Raw genomic sequence first — 20,100 nt, forward strand, 5'->3', positions numbered from 1 at the left:
CCCCAAAAATTGTGATGACTTTTCATTCCCCATATGTCTACTTCATGTTTGAATTATTTTGGGAATGATATTTTATTTTTTGGGGATGTTATAAGGCTTAGAAGTTTAGAAGCAAATCTTGAAATTTTTCAGAAATTTACAAAAACGAAATTTTTAGGGACCAGTTCAGGTCTGAAGTCACTTTGCGAGGCTTACATAATAGAAACCACCCAAAAATGACCCCATCTAAGAAACTACACCCCTCAAGGTATTCAAAACTGATTTTACATACGTTGTTAACCCTTTAGGTGTTGCACAAGAGTTATTGGCAAATGGGGATGAAATTTGAGAATTTCATTTTTTTGTCAAATTTTTCATTTTAACCCATTTTTTCCACTAACAAACAAGGGTTAACAGCCAAACAAGACTGTATCATTATTGCCCTGACTCTGCCGTTTAAAGAAACACCCAATGTGTGGCCATAAATGACTGTACGGGCACACAGTAGGGCGTAGAGGGAAAGGTGCGCCGTATGGTTTTTGGAGGGCTGATTTTTATGGACCGGTTTATTTACACCGTGTCCTGTTTCAACCCCCCTGATGCACCCCTGGAGTAGAAACTCCCCAAAAGTTCCCCCATCTAAGAAACTACACCCCTCAAGGTATTCAAAACTGATTTTTACATACGTCGTTAACCCTTTAGGTGTTGCACAAGAGTTATTGGCAAATGGGGATGAAATTAGAAAATTTCATTTTTTTGTCAAATTTTTCATTTTAACCCATTTTTTCCACTAACAAAGCAAGGGTTAACAGCCAAACAAGACTGTATCTTTATTGCCCTGACTCTGCCGTTTACAGAAACTCCCAATATGTGGCCGTAAACTACTGTACGGCCACACAGCGGGGCGTAGAGTGAAAGGTGCGCCGTTTAGTTTTTGGAGGGCTGATTTTTATGGACTGGTTTATTTACACCATGACCCATTTGAAGCCCCCTGATGCACCCCTAGAGTAGAAACTCCCTAAAAGTGACCCCATCTAAGAAACGACACCCCTCAAGGTATTCAAAACAGATTTTACATACGTCGTTAACCCTTTAGTTGTTGCATAAGAGTTATTGGCAAATGGAGATGAAATTTGCGAATTTCTTTTTTTTGTCTAATTTTTCATTTTAACCCATTTTTTCAACTAACAAAGCAAGGGTTAACAGCCAAACAAGACTGTATCTTTATTGCCCTGACTCTGCCGTTTACAGAAACTCCCAATATGTGGCCGTAAACTACTGTACGGCCACACAGCGGGGCGTAGAGTGAAAGGTGCGCCGTTTAGTTTTTGGAGGGCTGATTTTTATGGACTGGTTTATTTACACCATGTCCCATTTGAAGCCCCCTGATGCACCCCTAGAGTAGAAACTCCCTAAAAGTGACCCCATCTAAGAAACGACACCCCTCAAGGTATTCAAAACAGATTTTACATACGTCGTTAACCCTTTAGTTGTTGCATAAGAGTTATTGGCAAATGGAGATGAAATTTGAGAATTTCTTTTTTTTGTCTAATTTTTAATTTTAACCCATTTTTTCAACTAACAAAGCAAGGGTTAACAGCCAAACAAGACTGTATCTTTATTGCCCTGAATCTGCCGTTTACAGAAACACCCAATATGTGGTCGTACACTACTGTACGGCCACACAGCGGGGCGTAGAGTGAAAGGTGCGACGTTTGGTTTTTGGAGGGCTGATTTTTATGGACTGGTTTATTTACACCGTGTCCTGTTTCAACCCCTCTGATGCACCCCTGGAGTAGAAACTCCCTAAAAGTGACCCCATTTTGGAAACTACGGGATAAGGTGGCATTTTTTTGTGGACTATTTTTAGGGTAAATATGATTTTTGGTTGCTCTATATTACATTTTTGTGAGGCAAGGTTACCAATAATTGAAATTCTGAAATTTCATCTCCATTTGCCATTAACTGTTGAGGAACACCTAAAGGGTTAATAAAGTTTGTATAATCAGTTTTGAATACCTTGAGGTGTGTAGTTTCTTAGATGGGGTCACTTTTAGGGAGTTTTTACTCTATGGGGGCATCAGGGGGGCTTCAAAAGGGACATGGTGTCAATAAAAAAGGCCATCAAAATCGACCTTCCAGAAACCATGTCGGTCCTTTCCTTTTGCGGCCTCCCTTTTACTGATACAGCAGTTTACGACCACAAATGTGGCATTTCTGTAAACTGCAGTATCAGGGTAATAAATTTTAACTTTTGTTTGGTTGTTAACCCTTGTTTTGTTACCGGAAAAAATGGATTGAAATCGAAAAGTGCCAAAAATAGCTGTTTTGGCACTGTTTTTTTTTTTTTTTTAACCGTGTTAATCTGGGGGGTTAGGTCATGGGATATTTTTATAGAGGAGATTCTTACGGACGCGGCAATACCTAATAAGTCTTTTTTTTTACAATTATTTAGGTTTTTTACTATATTATCTTTTTTAATACAATTTTTTTTTTTGGGTATCTCTAAAGTCTAAGGGTCATTTATTATTATTTTTTATCCAATTATCTCATGTAGGGGCTCATTTTTTGCGGGATGAGCGGACGGTTTTATTGGCACTATTTTGGGGGCTATATGACTTTTTTATCGCTTGCTATTAAACTTTTTATTATGTAAAAAATTCTTTTTTTGCACCTATTTTATTTTATTTTTTTGACCGTGTTAATCTGGGGGGTTGGGTCATGGGGTATTTTTATAGAGGAGAATCTTACGGACGCGGCGATACCTAATAAGTCTACTTTTTTACAATTATTTAGGTTTTAGACTATATTATCCTTTTTTATACCAAAATTTATTTTTTACATCTCTAAAGTCTAAGAGTCATATACCGATTGTAGTCGACGATACAATCGGGCTTGAGGACCGTTGCCGTGGTACCTCGCACAGGGACAGGGGTGATGCCGTTACCATGAATAGTGGACAGCATAAGGACATCCCTCTTGTCCTTATACCTGACCAGCAACAGGTTTCCAGTGGTAAGGGCACGGGTCTCACCCCTGGGGATAGGTACCTGGAGGGGGTGGGCAGGGAGGCAGCGTTGATTTTTACGCACGGTCCCACAAGAGGATGTGGATCTGGCGGCAAGGGACTGGAACAAGGGGATACTGGTATAAAAGTTATCCACGTAAAGGTGGTAACCCTTATCCAGCAGTGGGTACATAAGGTCCCACACGAGTTTCCTGGTAACACCCAGAGTGGGGGGACATTCTGGGGGTTGAATCCGGGAATCTCGCCCCTCGTATACACGAAATTTGTAAGTGTACCCTGAGGTACTCTCACAAATTTTGTATAGCTTCACACCATACCTCGCCCGCTTGGAGGGCACATACTGGCGGAAAATGAGTCTCCCCTTGAACGCAATGAGAGACTCATCAACCACGACCTCCCTTCCAGGTACATAGGCCTCCATGAATTTGGCCCCAAAGTGATCGATGACCGGCCGTATCTTATACAGACGGTCATGGGCAGGATCACCTCGGGGGGGACATGCTGCATTATCGGAATAATGTAGACATTTCCGGATGGCCTCAAACCAGGAGCGTGTCATGGCTGTACTGTAAAGTGGGGCCTGGTATAGGACGTCCCCACTCCAGTACAGCCTGGCACTGGGTTTCTTGACCAGGCCCATATGCAGCACGAGGCCCCAAAATATCCTCTTTTCGGCTGCACTGACCGGCATCCAGCCACATGGCCTGGCCAAAAAGGAGCCCGGGTGTTGAGCGACGAACTGTTGGGCGTACAGATTCGTCTGCTCCACCATCAGATTTAGGCCTCATGCACACGAACGTTTTTTTTCACGGTCCGCAAAAACAGGGTCCGTAGGTCCGTGATCCGTGACCGTTTTTTCGTCCGTGGGTCTTCCTTGATTTTTGGCGGATCCACGGACATGAAAAAAAAAGTCATTTTGGTGTCCGCCTGGCCGTGCGGAGCCAAACGGATCCGTCCTGAATTACAATGCAAGTCAATGGGGACGGATCCGTTTGACGTTGACACAATATGGTGCCATTTCAAACGGATCCGTCCCCATTGACTTTCAATGTAAAGTCCGGAGTCCCTTTTATACCATCAGATCGGAGTTTTCTCCAATCCGATGGTATATTTTAACTTGAAGCGTCCCCATCACCATGGGAACGCCTCTATGTTAGAATATACTGTCGGATATGAGTTAGATCGTGAAACCTCATTTCCGACAGTATATTCTAACACAGAGGCGTTCCCATGGTGATGGGGACGCTTCTAGTTAGAATATACTACAAACTGTGTACATGACTGCCCCCTGCTGCCTAGCAGCATCCGATCTCTTACAGGGGGCCGTGATCAGCACAATTAACCCCTCAGGTGCCGCACCTGAAGGGGTTAATTGTACTATCATATCCCCCTGTAAGAGATCAGGGCTGCCAGGCAGCAGGGGGCAGACCCCCCCCCCCCCCCAGTTTGAATATCATTGGTGGCCAGTGCGGCCCCCCCCCCCCTTCCTCCCCCCATTGTAATAAATCGTTGGTGGCACAGTGTGCGCCCCCCCCCCCCCCTTCCTCCCTCTATTGTAATAATTCGTTGGTGGCACAGTGTGCGCCCCCCCCCCCTTCCTCCCTCTATTGTAATAAATCGTTGGTGGCAATTATTGGCCCCCCTCCCTCTATAGCATTAACAACATTGGTGGCCAGTGTGCGGCCTCCCATCTTGCGCCCCCCCCCCCCCCCCCGATCATTGGTGGCAGCGGGTTACTAGCAATAGTACAAGATTCATACTTACCTGGGAGCTGTGATGTTCGTGTCCGGTCGGGAGCTCCTCCTACTGGTAAGTGACGGTTCATTTAGCAATGCGCCGCACAGACCTGTCACTGTCACTTACCAGTAGGTGGAGCTCCCGGCCGGACAAGAACATCGCAGCAGCAGGTAAGTATGACTCTTCAACTATTGTACTATTGCTAAGTAACCATGGCAACGAGGACTGTAGTAGCGTCCTGGTTGCCATGGTTACCGATCGGAGCCCCAGCGATTAAACTGGGACTCCGATCGGAACTCCGCTGCCACCAATGATGGGGGGGGGGGGGGGGGGGAGATGGGAGGCCGCACACTGGCCACCAACGTTGTTAATGCTATAGAGGGAGGGGGGGGGCAATGGGGGGCGCACACTGTGCCACCAACGATTTATTACAATAGAGGGAGGGAGGGGGGGGGGCGCACACTGTGCCACCAACGAATTATTACAATAGAGGGAGGGGGGGGGGCCGCACTGTGCCACCAATGATATTCAAACTGGGGAGGGGGGGGAGGGTCTGCCCCCTGCTGCCTGGCAGCCCTGATCTCTTACAGGGGGATATGATAGTACAATTAACCCTTTCAGGTGCCGCACCTGAAGGGGTTAATTGTGCTGATCACGGCCCCCTGTAAGAGATCGGGTGCTGCCAGGCAGCAGGGGGCAGTCTTGTACACAGTTTGTAGTGTATTCTAACTAGAAGCGTCCCCATCACCATGGGAACGCTTCTGTGTTAGAATATACTGTCGGTTCTGAGTTTTCACGAAGTGAAAACTCAGCTTTGAAAAAGCTTTATGCAGACGGATCTTCGGATCCGTCTGTATAAAAACTAAACTACGGCCACGGATCACGGACACGGATGCCAATCTTGTGTGCTTCCGTGTTCTTTCACGGACCCATTGACTTGAATGGGTCCGTGAACCGTTGGCCGTGAAAAAAATAGGACAGGTCATATTTTTTTCACGGCCAGGAAACACGGATCACGGATGCGGCTGCAAAACGGTGCATTTTCCGATTTTTCCACGGACCCATTGAAAGTCAATGGGTCCGCGAAAAAAAACGGAAAACGGCACAACGGCCACGGATGCACACAACGGTCGTGTGCATGAGGCCTTACCAGTGGGTCACTGAAAAAATGACAAAAAAAGTCATATTCAGTGTAGCCCACTGTGGAAATCTGGATTCCTGATTGGCCTACAAAATCAGGAATCACGGGCTCGTATCGCTCTGGCCTACACCAGACTAGTTCACCGGCAGGGTGCTCCGGTGGATTTAACTGGTGGTACAGGAAACCAGTACGAGCCCCAGAGCTGTTCGTACTAGTGTGGGCCACAGGGTCCCTAACATGGCGGTCCCCTTGCTCCGCCTGGCGGCGTCTCTGCCGCCTTGGGGGCTCATCATCATCGCTAGATGATGAGGAGGACGAGGATGACAACAGGAATGTGGGGTCATCCTCATCCTCACTGGGACTCTCGGAGTCGGAGGCAAGCTGGGCGTATGCCTCCTCAGCCAAGAACGTCCGGCGGGCCATAGGGGAGTGTGTGTCTGCGTGTATATGTGCGTGTGTGTAACTCTTTATTTGGTGTGCGTGTGTGTGCGGCCAATGTGGATGCTCTGAGAAGCGAGGAACTCCTGGACTACTGGGTGTGCAGGCTTGACCTGTGTCCAGAGCTGGCACAATTTGCCATGTAACTCTTGGCTTGTTCTTCGCCGAGTGTCCTGTCCGAAAGGACGTTCAGCGCAGCAGGGGGGATCGTGACCGATAAGCGCACTCGCCTAGCTCACGACAGTGTAGACTATCACACATTTCTAAAAATGATTGAGGCATTGATCTTGGAGGAATTCAACACCTGGGACGACCACATGTAATTGAATTTTCTCATGCCAGCCCACACATATCCGCCACCACACAGAACAAAGAATGCTCCTTGTCTTATATATATATATATACAGCGGCATAAAAGGCCTTTTCTGTCAGGTGAATGTCTGTTTTTTGGGGCCTCTACTCCAGTGGCCTACAGTGCAATTTTTATCAAGTGACCGCCTAATGTACCTCCAGCCACAGAATCACAAGTACTTTTGTGTCAGGTGAATGCCTATATTTGGGGCCTATACTCCAGTGGCCTACTGTTCTATTTTTAACCAGTGACTGCCTAATGTACCTCCAGCCACAGAACCACAAGTTCTTTTGTGTCAGGTGCATGCCAAATTGTTGGGGCCTCTACTCCAGTGGCCTACAGTAAAATTTGTATGCAGTGACCACCAAATGTACATCCAGCCACAGAATCACAAGTTCTTTTGTGTCAGGTGAATGCCAAATTTTTGGGGCATGTACTCCAGTGGCCTACAGTAAAATTTGTATCCAATAAATACCTAATGTACCTCTATCCACATCAGCCAAAGTTATTTTCTGTCCGGTGAGTGCCAAATTTTTGGGGCCAGTACTCCAGTGGCCTACAGTGAAATTTTTATCCAGTGAACGCCTAATGTATCTCCAGCCACATGAGCCAAAGTTCTTTTCTGTCCAGTGAACAAAACATTTTTGGGGCCTATACCGGCCTACAGTAAAATTTTTATCCAGTGAACGCTTAATGTACCTCCAGCCACATCAGCCAAAGTTATTTTCTGTCCGGTGAATGCTAAATTTTTGGGGCCTGAACTTCACTGGCCTACAGTAAAATTTTTATTCAGTGACCACCTAATGTACCTTCAGCCACAGAATTACAAGTTCTTTTGTGTCAGGTGAATCACTAATTTTTGGGGCCTGTACTCCAGTGGCCTACAGTTCTAGTTTTATCCAGTGACCGCCTAATGTACCTCCAGCCACAGAATCACAAATTCTTTTCTGTCAGGTAAATGCCTAATTTTTGGGACCTGTAATGGCCGACAGTTCTATTTTTATCCAGTGACCGCCTAATATACCTTCAGCTACAGAATCAAAAGCTCTTTTCTGTCAGGTGAATGCCTAATTTTTGGGGCTCGTACTCCCGTGGCCTAAAATAAAAAATTTCTAGGCTCCAGCAGTAGGGTTGAGCGAACCTGAACTGTAAAGTTCGGGTTTGTACCGAACTTTTGGATTTTTGGACCCCGGACCCGAACCCGAACATTTCAGTAAAAGTTTGGGTTCGGGTTCCGTGTTCGGCGATTTCTTACAGAGCAGACAATCAACAAGCGTTTAACTGTCTGACCTTAGAAGCCATCACAGCCATGCCTACTAATGGCAATGCTGTGATTGGCCAGTGCAGCATGTGACCCAGCCTCTATATAAACTGGAGTCACGTAGCGCTGCATGTCACTCTGCTGTTACTAGTGTAGGGAGAGGATGCTGCTGGTCATTTCAGGGAGAGAATAGGACAGAATCTGTGATCAGAACTTGAATCTAACTCAGCGATCTACATACATTTAGTTGTGTGGGTGCAGTGCACAATCTTTTTACCCTGCCAGTGACAGAAAAAAATAACTTTTATCCGTCTGTTAGTTTGGTGGGAGGCGGCGGCCATTTTATGCAAGCTTAGTGCACCAGCACTGCATCTGTGCTTTTGTGACATTCAAATCCAATCTTGAAATACTGCACTAATAATCAGGTTTTAAAAAAAATCACCCTTTTTTGGCAATATACAACATCTGGTGCATTTGCAGGATTAGTCAGTGTGTAATTTACCAGAAGCTAGAAATACAGCCATAATTTTCTGGGTTTTTAAAAACACACTTTTTTGGCAAAATACACAATTTTACAGCCCTTGCAGCATCAGCACGTGTGAAATTCAAGGGTTACCGTATTTTTTGCCCAATAAGACGCACCGGCCCATAAGACGCACCTAGGTTTTTGGGGAGGAAAAAAAGAAAATATATATTTTTAACCAAAAGGTGTGCTTTTGGTGGGTTTGGAACTAATGGTGGTCTGTGGATGGCACTATTACTGGGGATCTGTGGATGGCACTATTATGGGGGATCTGGGGATGGCACTGTTATGGGGGATCTGTGGATGACGCACTGTTATGGGGGAGAGCTGTGGATGACGCACTGTTATGGGGGGATCTGTGACGGACACTGTTATGGGGGGGATCTGTGACGGACACTGTTACAGGGAGGATCTGTGGCTGACACTGTTACAGGGGGGATCTGTGTCTGACACTGTTACAGGGGGATCTGTGGCTGACAATGTTACAGGGGGGATCTGTGGCTGACACTGTTATGGGGGATCTGTGGATGGGAATGTTATGGGAGATCTGTGGGTGGCACTGTTATATATGTGCCATCCACAAACCCCCACCCCATAACAGTGCCATCCACAGACCCCCCAGCCCTTAACAGTGCCTTCCACAGATGTTCCCCATAAAACTGTCATCCACAGATTCCCCCCCACCGCTCCAGTGCTTCAGTGTACAAATATAAAATGTCTCATTCAATTTAAAGCAGTAATAAAAGAAGTTGTAGAGCAGCACAAAATAGACCTTCTGGCCTATATGGAATGCATCAGCCGCGGAGGGACAGCCAATCCAACGCCGTCCCATGGACATGAATGGTTCAAAGAAGGTATCACAGCAGCATATCCAGTGTGACTTTTATTGGGGACTAGAGTGCACACACAAATACGATGTTTCGGCTACTCAGTAGCCTTTCTCAAGTATACTGGTACAAAAATAATCAAGCATATAAATAGCATAGTCGGCCCCCCACATGTGACAACATATAACCAATCACCATATAATATCAATCAAAGATACCTGTGTGTTAATTAAAATGATCGCTGCTGCCAATAGAGGTGCTGCTCTACCAATCAAAAATACCTGGTATACATTAGATCGGTTCCAGCTGCATCCTCATGTTGTCCATACATGTCGGCGTCTCCCCAGGTGTACTGCGCATGTCAGTGACGTCATCACGTCGATGTGGAGGCGGAGCAACGCCGAAATCACGCAGCAAAGGGACATCATCCAATTGTAAGCAAGCATGGCATGTGGACCAATGAAAATCAGTATTCTCGGTCACATGTCCGATGCGTCATCGACCATGTGACGGTCACCTGACTCGCAACAGGTCCTGGAACGCCACAAAAAAAAAATGCACCAGATCATTGCTGTCAATCGCAATTATATATGTAAACAACATAGTAATGGTGCCAATATGTCACATATGTAACTAGGCCAGTGCTACATACGGCAGAGACCGCAAAACAATGTCACCAGTCACCCATATGTCGAGCCATGACCGAGCCATATAACAATGATACATAATATGGACAACAGAGGGCTATGTATAAGGAGCCATCTGAAAAGGAAAGGAGCATTGAGATCTATTATGGAGCATGCGATCATATAAAAGGTGTAAATAAATAAGTTGCTAATAGTACAAAAGTGAAAAAGGGGGTGTATTGCATACAAATGTATATATTTAGACCTTAAAATCCCAGTAAAAACAAAGTACACTGAAAAGGACATTAATATATAAGAAAGCATTTTATCTATTTACATTATTAGCATTAAACTCTATATTTAGTCCCTGGGGTTGGAGAGCTTGGAAGGTAAAAATCCACTTCAGCTATTTTTTCTTTAACATACGTTCCCTGTCACCTCCTCTCTTGGGAATCGGCACCGAGTCGATGACCCGGAATCTCAGTTGGCTGACAGAGTGTCCACAGTCAGCGAAATGTTTTGCCACTGGCTTATCTAACTTTTTTTTCCTTATGGTGCTTTTGTGCTTGTTAATATGTTCCCTCACCTCCATAGTCGTCTCGCCCACATAGATTAAACTGCATGGGCAGACGATCATGTAGATGACGTACTTGGAACGGCATGTATAATACTCCCTGATGTTGAATTTCTTGCCACTATATGGGTGTACGGCATACATATTAGGACATCGTCAGACATCATCCACAACTCTATCCTCCATCAGGCAAAACTCCCTCCTACCTCAGACTTTAGACAAAACTCCGTCTTCCCTCATCCAAAGCTCCGTCCTCCCTCATCCAGACATCAGCCAAAACTCTGTCAGACATCAGCCAAAACTCCGTCAGACATCAGCCAAAACTCCGTCAGACATCAGCCAAAACTCCGTCAGACATCAGCCAAAACTCCGTCAGACATCAGCCAAAACTCCGTCCTCCCTCATCCAAAACTCCGTCAGACATCAGCCAAAACTCCGTCCTCCCTCAGATATCAGCCAAAACTCCGTCCTCTCTCAGACATCAGCCAAAACTCCGTCCTCCCTCATCCAAAACTCTGTCCTCCCTCAGACATCAGCCAAAACTCCGTCCTCCATCAGACATCAGCCAAAACTCCGTCCTCCCTAACTTAAAATATGCCCTACTACACACACTCTTCACCTGACGGAGCTGCTAGCTGCTGGAGAGGCAAAGGACCTGTGATGATGTCATGACCATGTGATGAGTCACGTGTGTGGGAGGGGTCAGATGTGCACAGCAGCTGGTAGAGTGTACAGAACTGTAGCCATCAAATAGAGCTCTGTACAAGAGATGTGTGTGTAACCTGCATGTAGCAGTGCTGTGTACTGTGTAGCAGAGCTGTATGTGTAACCTGCATGTAGCAGAGCTGTGTACTGTGTAGCAGAGCTGTATGTGTAACCTGCATGTAGCAGTGCTGTGTACTGTGTAGCAGAGCTGTATGTGTAACCTGCATGTAGCAGTGCTGTGTACTGTGTAGGAGAGCTGTATGTGTAACCTGCATGTAGCAGAGCTGTGTACTGTGTAGCAGAGCTGTAGGTGTAACCTGCATGTAGCAGAGCTGTATGTGTAACCTGCATGTAGCAGAGCTGTATGTGTAACCTGCATGTGGCAGAGCTGTGTACTGTGTAGCAGATCTGTATGTGTACCATGCATTTAGCAGAGCTGTGTACTGTGTAGCAGAGCTCTATGTGTAACCTGCATGTAGCAGAGCGGTGTACTGTGTAGCAGAGCTGTATGTATAACCTGCATGTAGCAGAGCTGTGTACTGTGTAGCAGAGCTGTATGTGTAACCTGCATGTAGCAGTGCTGTGTACTGTGTAGCAGAGCTGTATGAGTAACCTGCATGTAGCAGAGCTGTGTACTGTGTAGCAGAGCTGTAGGTGTAACCTGCATGTAGCAGAGCTGTATGTGTAACCTGCATGTAGCAGAGCTGTATGTGTAACCTGCATGTGGCAGAGCTGTGTACTGTGTAGCAGATCTGTATGTGTACCATGCATTTAGCAGAGCTGTGTACTGTGTAGCAGAGCTGTATGTGTAACCTGCATGTAGCAGAGCTGTGTACTGTGTATATAGAGCAGTGTGTCTAACCGCTTGTAGCAGAGCTGTGTACTGTGTTTTAGAGATGTGTGTGTAACCTGGGAACTATAAAAAAGTGTAAAAAAAAAACATAAAAATTCAGATCACCCCCCTTTTCCTAAAATGAAAGTAAAAGAACTAAAAAAATACACATCATGGGTGTTGCAATGTGTAAAAACACCCATTGTATAAAAATATATTCCCCATACAGCAGTCCAAATGTCCGATTCGCCGTTTTTGGTTGCTTCATTTGCTACAAAAATTTAAATAAAAAGTGATCAAAAAGTCTTAAACACCCCAGAATGGTATTAGTGAAAAGTTCAGATTGCCCTGCAAAAAATGAGCCCCCACCCAGCTCTGTACACATAATTAGAAAAAAGTTATAGGGGTCAAAATATGGCGACAAAAAAAATAAATCAGATTCTGGAAATCTCCTGTCACTCCGAGTTACTCAGAATTGGTAGCCCTAATTAATAAATACATGCAACATGAATGCATATATGCCGCTTCACACAAAACTAGATCACAAGTGTTAGGCCTCTTGCACATAAACTTTGTTGGTCCATTCCGTGCATTGGGGACAGCAATTTGCAGTCCCCAATGCACGGGCAACGTGCGTGCAGCGGCCGGGACAGATCCAGACTTATTCAACTTGAATGGGTCCGTGAGCATGTTCTACTTTTTTGCTGTGCGGAGGCACGGCCAGAAACACCGCGGAAGCACTCTGTAGTGCTTCTGTGGGGATCCGATCCGTGGTTCCGTACCGTTCAAGTGAATGGGTCGACATCACGGATGCTGTATGCACACGGCTGGTGCCCTGTGTATTGCAGAACTGCCGTATGTGGTCCACAATAAAACCACAGGCACACAGCAGCCATGTGCAAGAGGCCTTACAAAGATGGGATTTATGGTGCACATCCTCTTATGCTTCCCATATTCCACAGCTACTTACAGTTGTGCTGATACAGTTGTGTTCCAAATTATTCAACCCCCAATGCTGTAAAGGGTTTTAGGGAATTTAGTGTACATTTGTAATTGTGTTCAGAATGAAATCTTACAAGGACTGTTTAAAGAACCAAATGCAACTAAAATGACATCAATTGTTTTTGTAATACAGTATTAAATGTTTTTTTTTTTTGTGATTTCTTCATTGACACAATTATTCAACCCCTTAAAGACTACCACTCTTAACAACAGAGGTTCATCAAGTGTTTTCGATCAGGTATTGAAAACACCTGTGGATGTCAAGGAGCAGCAATCAAGCATAATAAGCACCAATTAGGCAGATTTAAAAGGACTGTGATACTCAGATCCTTCTAGACATTTACTGGTGTGTTTACAAACATGGTGAAGTCAAGAGAATGGTCCAGGAAGACAAGAGAAGAGGTGATTTCTCTTCACAGGAAGGGCAATGGCTATAAGAAGATTGCAAAGATGTTAAACATACCAAGAGACACCATAGGAAGCATCATTCGCAAATTCAAGGCAAAGGGCACTGTTGAAACGCTACCTGGTCGTGGCAGAAAGAAGATGCTGACTTCGACTGCTGTGCGCTACCTGAAGCGCAAAGTGGAGAAAAGTCCCCGTGTGACTGCTGAGGAACTGAAAAAAGATTTGTCAGATGTGGGTACTGAAGTTTCAGCTCATGAAGGCCTGCGTAATGAAGGCCTCCATGCCAGAACTCCCAGGCGCACCCCCTTGCTGTCTCCAAAGAATAAGAAGAGTCGACTGCAGTATGCCAAAAGTCATGTGGACAAACCACAAAAGTGTTCTGTGGACTGATGAAACAAAATTAGAACTGTTTGGGCCCATGGATCATTGCTATGTTTGGAGGAGGAAGAACAAGGCCTATGAAGAAAAGAACACCTTGCCTACTGTGAAGCATGGCAGGGGGTCAATCATGCTTTGGGGCTGTTTTGCTTCTACAGGTACAGGGAAGCTTCAGCGTGTGCAAGGTACCATAAATTCTCTTCAGTACCAGGAGATATTGGATGAAAATGTGATGCAGTCCGTCACAAACCTGAGGCTTGGGAGACGTTGGACCTTTCAACAGGACAATGATCCCAAGCATACCTCCAAGTCCACTAGAGCATGGTTGCAGATTAAAGGCTGGAACATTTTGAAGTGGCCATCGCAGTCACCAGACTTAAATCCGATTGAGAACCTCTGGTGGGACTTAAAGAAAGCAGTTGCAGCGCGCAAGCCTAAGAATGTGACTGAACTGGAGGCTTTTGCCCATGAAGAATGGGCGAAGATACCCGTAGATCGCTGCAAGACACTTGTGTCAAGCTATGCTTCACGTTTAAAAGCTGTTATAACTGGAAAAGGATGTTGTACTAAGTACTAAGATTGAATGTCACTTGGGGGTTGAATAAAACTGATAATGATGTGAGCACAGAAAATAAATTTTTGGTTATTTTATTATAAATGTTATGTTATATTTGTCTGACTTACAAGTGCCTCTTTGATTTAATTGTAAACAAGATGACTGAAATGATCAAAAACAATGTCAAACTGGCCAAAACACTCAATTTCAGTGGGGGTTGAATAATTTTGAAAACAACTGTAAGTTTACATACCCTTGCAGAATTTATGATTTCTTAAAGGGGTATTTTCATCTTCCCTTTTCATACTTACCTTCCTTGAGCGCGAAGTTCACTTCCTGGATTCTTCTCCCGGCCGGGCCGCGCTTGCGCAGAAGACTGAAGATTTTCTCACGGCCGGGCCGCTCAATGTCCTGAACGCGCACGCCGCCGCGCATGTGCCATGGTGACTTATTCCTGGCCTGTATAGTACAGAGTCGGCGTGCGCGTTCGCGGCTCTGTACTATACTGGCCAGGAAGAAGTCATCATGACGCATGCGCGGCGGCATGCGCGTTCAGTACATTGCATGGCCCAGCGGGATTCGACAGGAGAGGTGGCTGTAACCAGGGGAGACCAAAGACAACATCAGGTAAGAGGTGACTTGGGTAATAAAATGTATTTAGAAAAATGATCACTATCAAATCATTAACAGATTTAACAGTGATCATTAAGATGAGAATACCCCTCTAACCATTGTTCAGAGAATATGAATGATAACACGGACACTTTTCTTTCACTCATGGTTAGTGGTCGGCTGAAGCCATATATGTCAAACAACTGTGTTTACTCTTTATAAATCATAATCACAACTCAAACTCCCCAAATGACCATGATCAGAAGTTTACACACTCCAGTTCTTAATACCATGTATTGCCCCCTTTAACATCAATGACAGCTTGAAGTCTTTTGTGGTAGTTGTGGATGAGGCTCTTTATTTTCTCAGATGGTAAAACTGCCCATTCTTCCTGTTGAAAAAAAAAAGAAAACACAGTTTTACAGGATTTTTATTTACGACATTCGATGTGCGATAAAACTGACTGGGTACTTTTATTCTACAGGTCAGATCGAATCCGGCGATACCTTATAAGTATAGTTTTTCTTCCGTTTTAATAATGATAAAAAAATAAAAATAAATCTGATTTATTTTTTTGTCGCCATATTTTTAGCCCTATAACTTTTTATAATTATGTGTACGGAGCTGGGTGGGGGCTCATTTTTTGCGGGGCAATCTGAACTTTTCACTGATACCATTCTGGGGTGTTTAAGACTTTTTGATCACTTTTTATTTAAATTTTTGTAGCAAATGAAGCGACCAAAAACGGCGAATCGGACATTTGGACTCTTTTTTTTTCTGTTTTGCTGTTTGCTGTATGGGGAATATATTTTTATACAATGGGTGTTTTTACACATTGCAACACCCATGATGTGTATTTTTTTAGTTCTTTTATTTTCATTTTGGGAAAAGGGGGGTGATCTGAATTTTTTTATTTTTTTTTTACGCTTTTTTATAGTTCCCAGGTTACACACACATCTCTGAAACACAGTACACAGCTCTGCTACATGCGGTTAGACACACTGCTCTATATACACAGTACACAGCTCTGCTACATGCAGATTACACATACAGCTCTGCTACACAGTACACAGCTCTGCTACATGCAGGCTACACATACAGCTCTGCTACACAGTACACAGCTCTGCTACATGCAGGTTACACATACAGCTCTGCTACACAGTACACAGCACTGCTACACAGTACACAGCACTGCTACATGCAGGTTACACATACAGCCCTGCTTCACAGTACACAGCTCTGCTACATGCAGGTTACACATACAGCTCTGCTACACAGTACACAGCTCTGCTACATGCAGGTTACACATACAGCTCTGCTACACAGTACACAGCTTTGCTACATGCAGGTTACACATACAGCTCTGCTACACAGTACACATCACTGCTACATGCAGGTTACACATACAGCTCTGCTACACAGTACACAGCTCTGCTACATGCAGGTTACACATACAGCTCTACTACACAGTACACAGCTCTGCTACATGCAGGTTACACATACAGCTCTGCTACACAGTACACAGCCCTGCTACATGCAGGTTACACATACAGCCCTGCTTCACAGTACACAGCTCTGCTACATGCAGGTTACACATACAGCTCTGCTACACAGTACACAGCTCTGCTACATGCAGGTTACACATACAGCTCTGCTACACAGTACACAGCTTTGCTACATGCAGGTTACACATACAGCTCTGCTACACAGTACACATCACTGCTACATGCAGGTTACACATACAGCTCTGCTACACAGTACACAGCTCTGCTACATGCAGGTTACACATACAGCTCTACTACACAGTACACAGCTCTGCTACATGCAGGTTACACATACAGCTCTGCTACACAGTACACAGCACTGCTACATGCAGGTTACACATACAGCTCTGCTACACAGTACACAGCTCTGCTACATGCAGGTTACACATACAGCTCTGCTACACAGTACACCACTCTGCTACATGCAGGTTACACACACATCTCTAGTACAGAGCTCTATTTGATGGCTACAGTTCTGTACACTCTACCAGCTGCTGTGCACATCTGACCCCTCCCACACACGTGACTCGTCACATGGTCATGACATCATCCCAGGTCCTTTGCCTCTCCAGCAGCTAGCAGCTCTGTCAGGTGAAGAGTGTGTGTAGTAGGGCATATTTTGAGTTAGGGAGGACTGAATTTTGGCTGATGTCTGATGGAGGACGGAGTTTTGGCTGATGTCTGAGGGAGGACGGAGTTTTGGCTGATGTCTGAGGGAGGACGGCGTTTTGGCTGATGACTGACGGAGGACGGAGTTTTGGCTGATGTCTGAGGGAGGACAGAGTTTTGGTTGAGGGAGGTCGGAGTTTTGGCTGATGTCTGACGGAGTATTGGATGAGGGAGGACAGAGTTTTGGCTGATGTTTGAGGGAGGACAGAGTTTTGGCTGATGTCTGATGGAGTTTTGGCTGATGTCTGACAGAGTTTTGGATGAGGGAGGATGGAGTTTTGTTTGAGGGAGGACGGAGTTTTGGCTGATGTCTGAGGTCTGATGGAGTTTTGGCTGATGTCTGAGGTCTGATGGAGTTTTGGATGAGGGAGGACGGAGTTTTGTCTAAAGTCTGAGGTAGGAGGGAGTTTTGCCTGACGGAGGATGGAGTTGATGTCTGACGATGTCCTAATATGTATGCCGTATGGGTGAACAAAGGTATTACCTTTCAGCATGTTGCCACAATTGCAGCATCCCAAACAAGGGAAATTACCCATCTGTCGGGGTTTCAAAAATGTCTGCCCACCTTTGCTAACTTCACCTGTATCTGTGTGGATCAACTTGTCATGTAAATTGGTTCCACGTTTGTATGCCATAAATGGTGCTTTGTCAAATTCACTAATTGAAGGAAGGCTGCTGTGTAGGATATACCAGTCCTTTCTCAAGATCTTCGCAATATCCCCACTGTGGTTGCCATAGGTGGATACAAACGGGATATGTCCCATGTTTTATTCCTAGAGGGAACCTAAACAGTGGACACCCTGTCAGCCAAGGAGATCCGAGCCCTCAATCTGTGTAACAGTCTGGATGGATATTTTCACTGGGCGAATTTATTGCACATTTCGTCAATACGTTTCCTGAACACATTGTCATCTGATACCACTCGTCTCACACGTAGCATGGTAAGGAGTCCAGCATGCGACGTGGATGGTTACTGTTGTATCTTAATAAATTGTTCCTATCTGTAGGCTTTTTTTTTAAACTTTCAAGTTTTATTGATTTTTCAGCATAAGAAAATCAGACAGTAAATATGTCACTTGCATAAGCCAGAACAATGTTAAGATTTGCATAGTACAACTTTGGCATTCATATTGTGATGCTACATAATATATGCAGCCGAGAGAACGCCCATCACAACCGGTCTATGATAATGAGGTAAAACTCCTATTCCGATGGATAGGACAGCTAATGGAGGGTCGAGGGGGATCTGGAAGCCCGCCACTGTCGAGATAAGGTCAAAAATCTTCCTCCAAAAAGGGAGAATAATAGGGCACGACCACCACATATGTGATAAGCTTCCCTTTTCCCCACAATTCCTCCAACAGTTTGAACTATATTCAGGATCCATGTGTGCTATACGGGCTGGAGTCAAGTACCATCTAAGTTGTATTTTCCTATTTTGTTCAATGTGATTAATGCATTTGGCAGTAGCTATCGTCCAGTGGAAAGCATCCCTCCACTCCTCGACCGACCAAGAGCCCTCAAATTCTTCTTCCCATTTCACCATAAAGTTCAATTTTGTTTCTAGAATAGGGTCAAGTGCATGATATGTAGTAGTTAGGCCTTTCCCCTGACCTGTCGTACTAATAAAGTATTTACCAAAAGGGGTAATTTTATTCAATGAAACAGTAGTAGGTCTCGTTCTTTGCAGCATATGCCTAACTTGTAGGTATTGATAGAAACAAGTATTAGGTATACCATAATTTTGGTGCAAGGTCTCAAATGTTTTCATAGTGTCACCTTCATACAACTGATCTAAACATATGATACCTGCTTCCTCCCATTTCTCTAAGGAGAGATCGGGAACCCCATACGTAAGCGCAACCAGTGGAATCTCAGATCTCTTAGGTGAGAAAAGCAACTCTTTCTCTATATAATGGCACCAGGTCCAAACTGCTGCTTGCATAGTCAAGAGAGGGGGTGAAGATTTAGGCGCTTCCAGGGAAAGGGCGGCAAGAAAGCCTGGAAGAGAACCCCGTTTTGTGTAGGTGGATTCTAATTCATGCCATCTCTGTAGCGAGGAAGGCGCCCACCACTCTTTAGTCTGCTCAATGAGGTTTGCCTTGTAATAACGAATGAGGTCCGGGACTCCAAGACCCCCTTCTCTCAGTTTTGGGTATAGGGCTCGTCGGTCCACTCTAGGTGTTTTGTTACCCCATATAAATTTTATAAGATCCGACTGCAACAATTTTAATATTTTTTGAGGAATGATAAGAGGGATACATCTAAGTTTATAGAGGATCTTAGGTAGAATCATCATTTTGACCGCATTAATTCTGGCCAGCCATGACATAAACAACTTAGAATACTCAGCATAATCTGTTAGTAATTCTTTTCTCAGGGAATCGAAATTACTCCTCACCAAATTTAGTATATGAGGTGTTAGTAATATGCCCAGGTAGACTATGCCCTCCTCTGCCCACTGAAATGGAGCCCTCTCCAGAAGCTCCCTTTTGAGAGGTTCTTGGATCGCAAATGGGAGAATATGTGATTTTGTAACATTAAGTTTATAGAAAGAGGCTTGTGCATAGTCTTTTAAGACTTCCATGACGTTTGGGAGAGATATCTCTGGATTCGTAAGTGATAACAGGACATCATCCGCGTATAGTCCTATTTTATGTGATGCATTACCCACATGTATACCCAAAATACCTGGGTCCAACCGGATTCTTTCTGCCAGGGGTTCCATCACTAGCGCAAAAACCAACGGTGACAACGGGCAGCCTTGTCTGGTACCGTTCGTTATATCAAAGCTTTTGGAATAAAAGCCAGATGCTAAAACTCGAGCTGATGGCAGGGAATATAGATTTAAGATAGCCGATAGAATAGGTCCCCGGAACCCAAAATGATTCAACACCTCCGTCAGAAA

The sequence above is a fragment of the Bufo bufo genome, chromosome 6 (assembly GCF_905171765.1).
Source record: "Bufo bufo chromosome 6, aBufBuf1.1, whole genome shotgun sequence".
Lineage (NCBI taxonomy): Eukaryota > Metazoa > Chordata > Amphibia > Anura > Bufonidae > Bufo > Bufo bufo.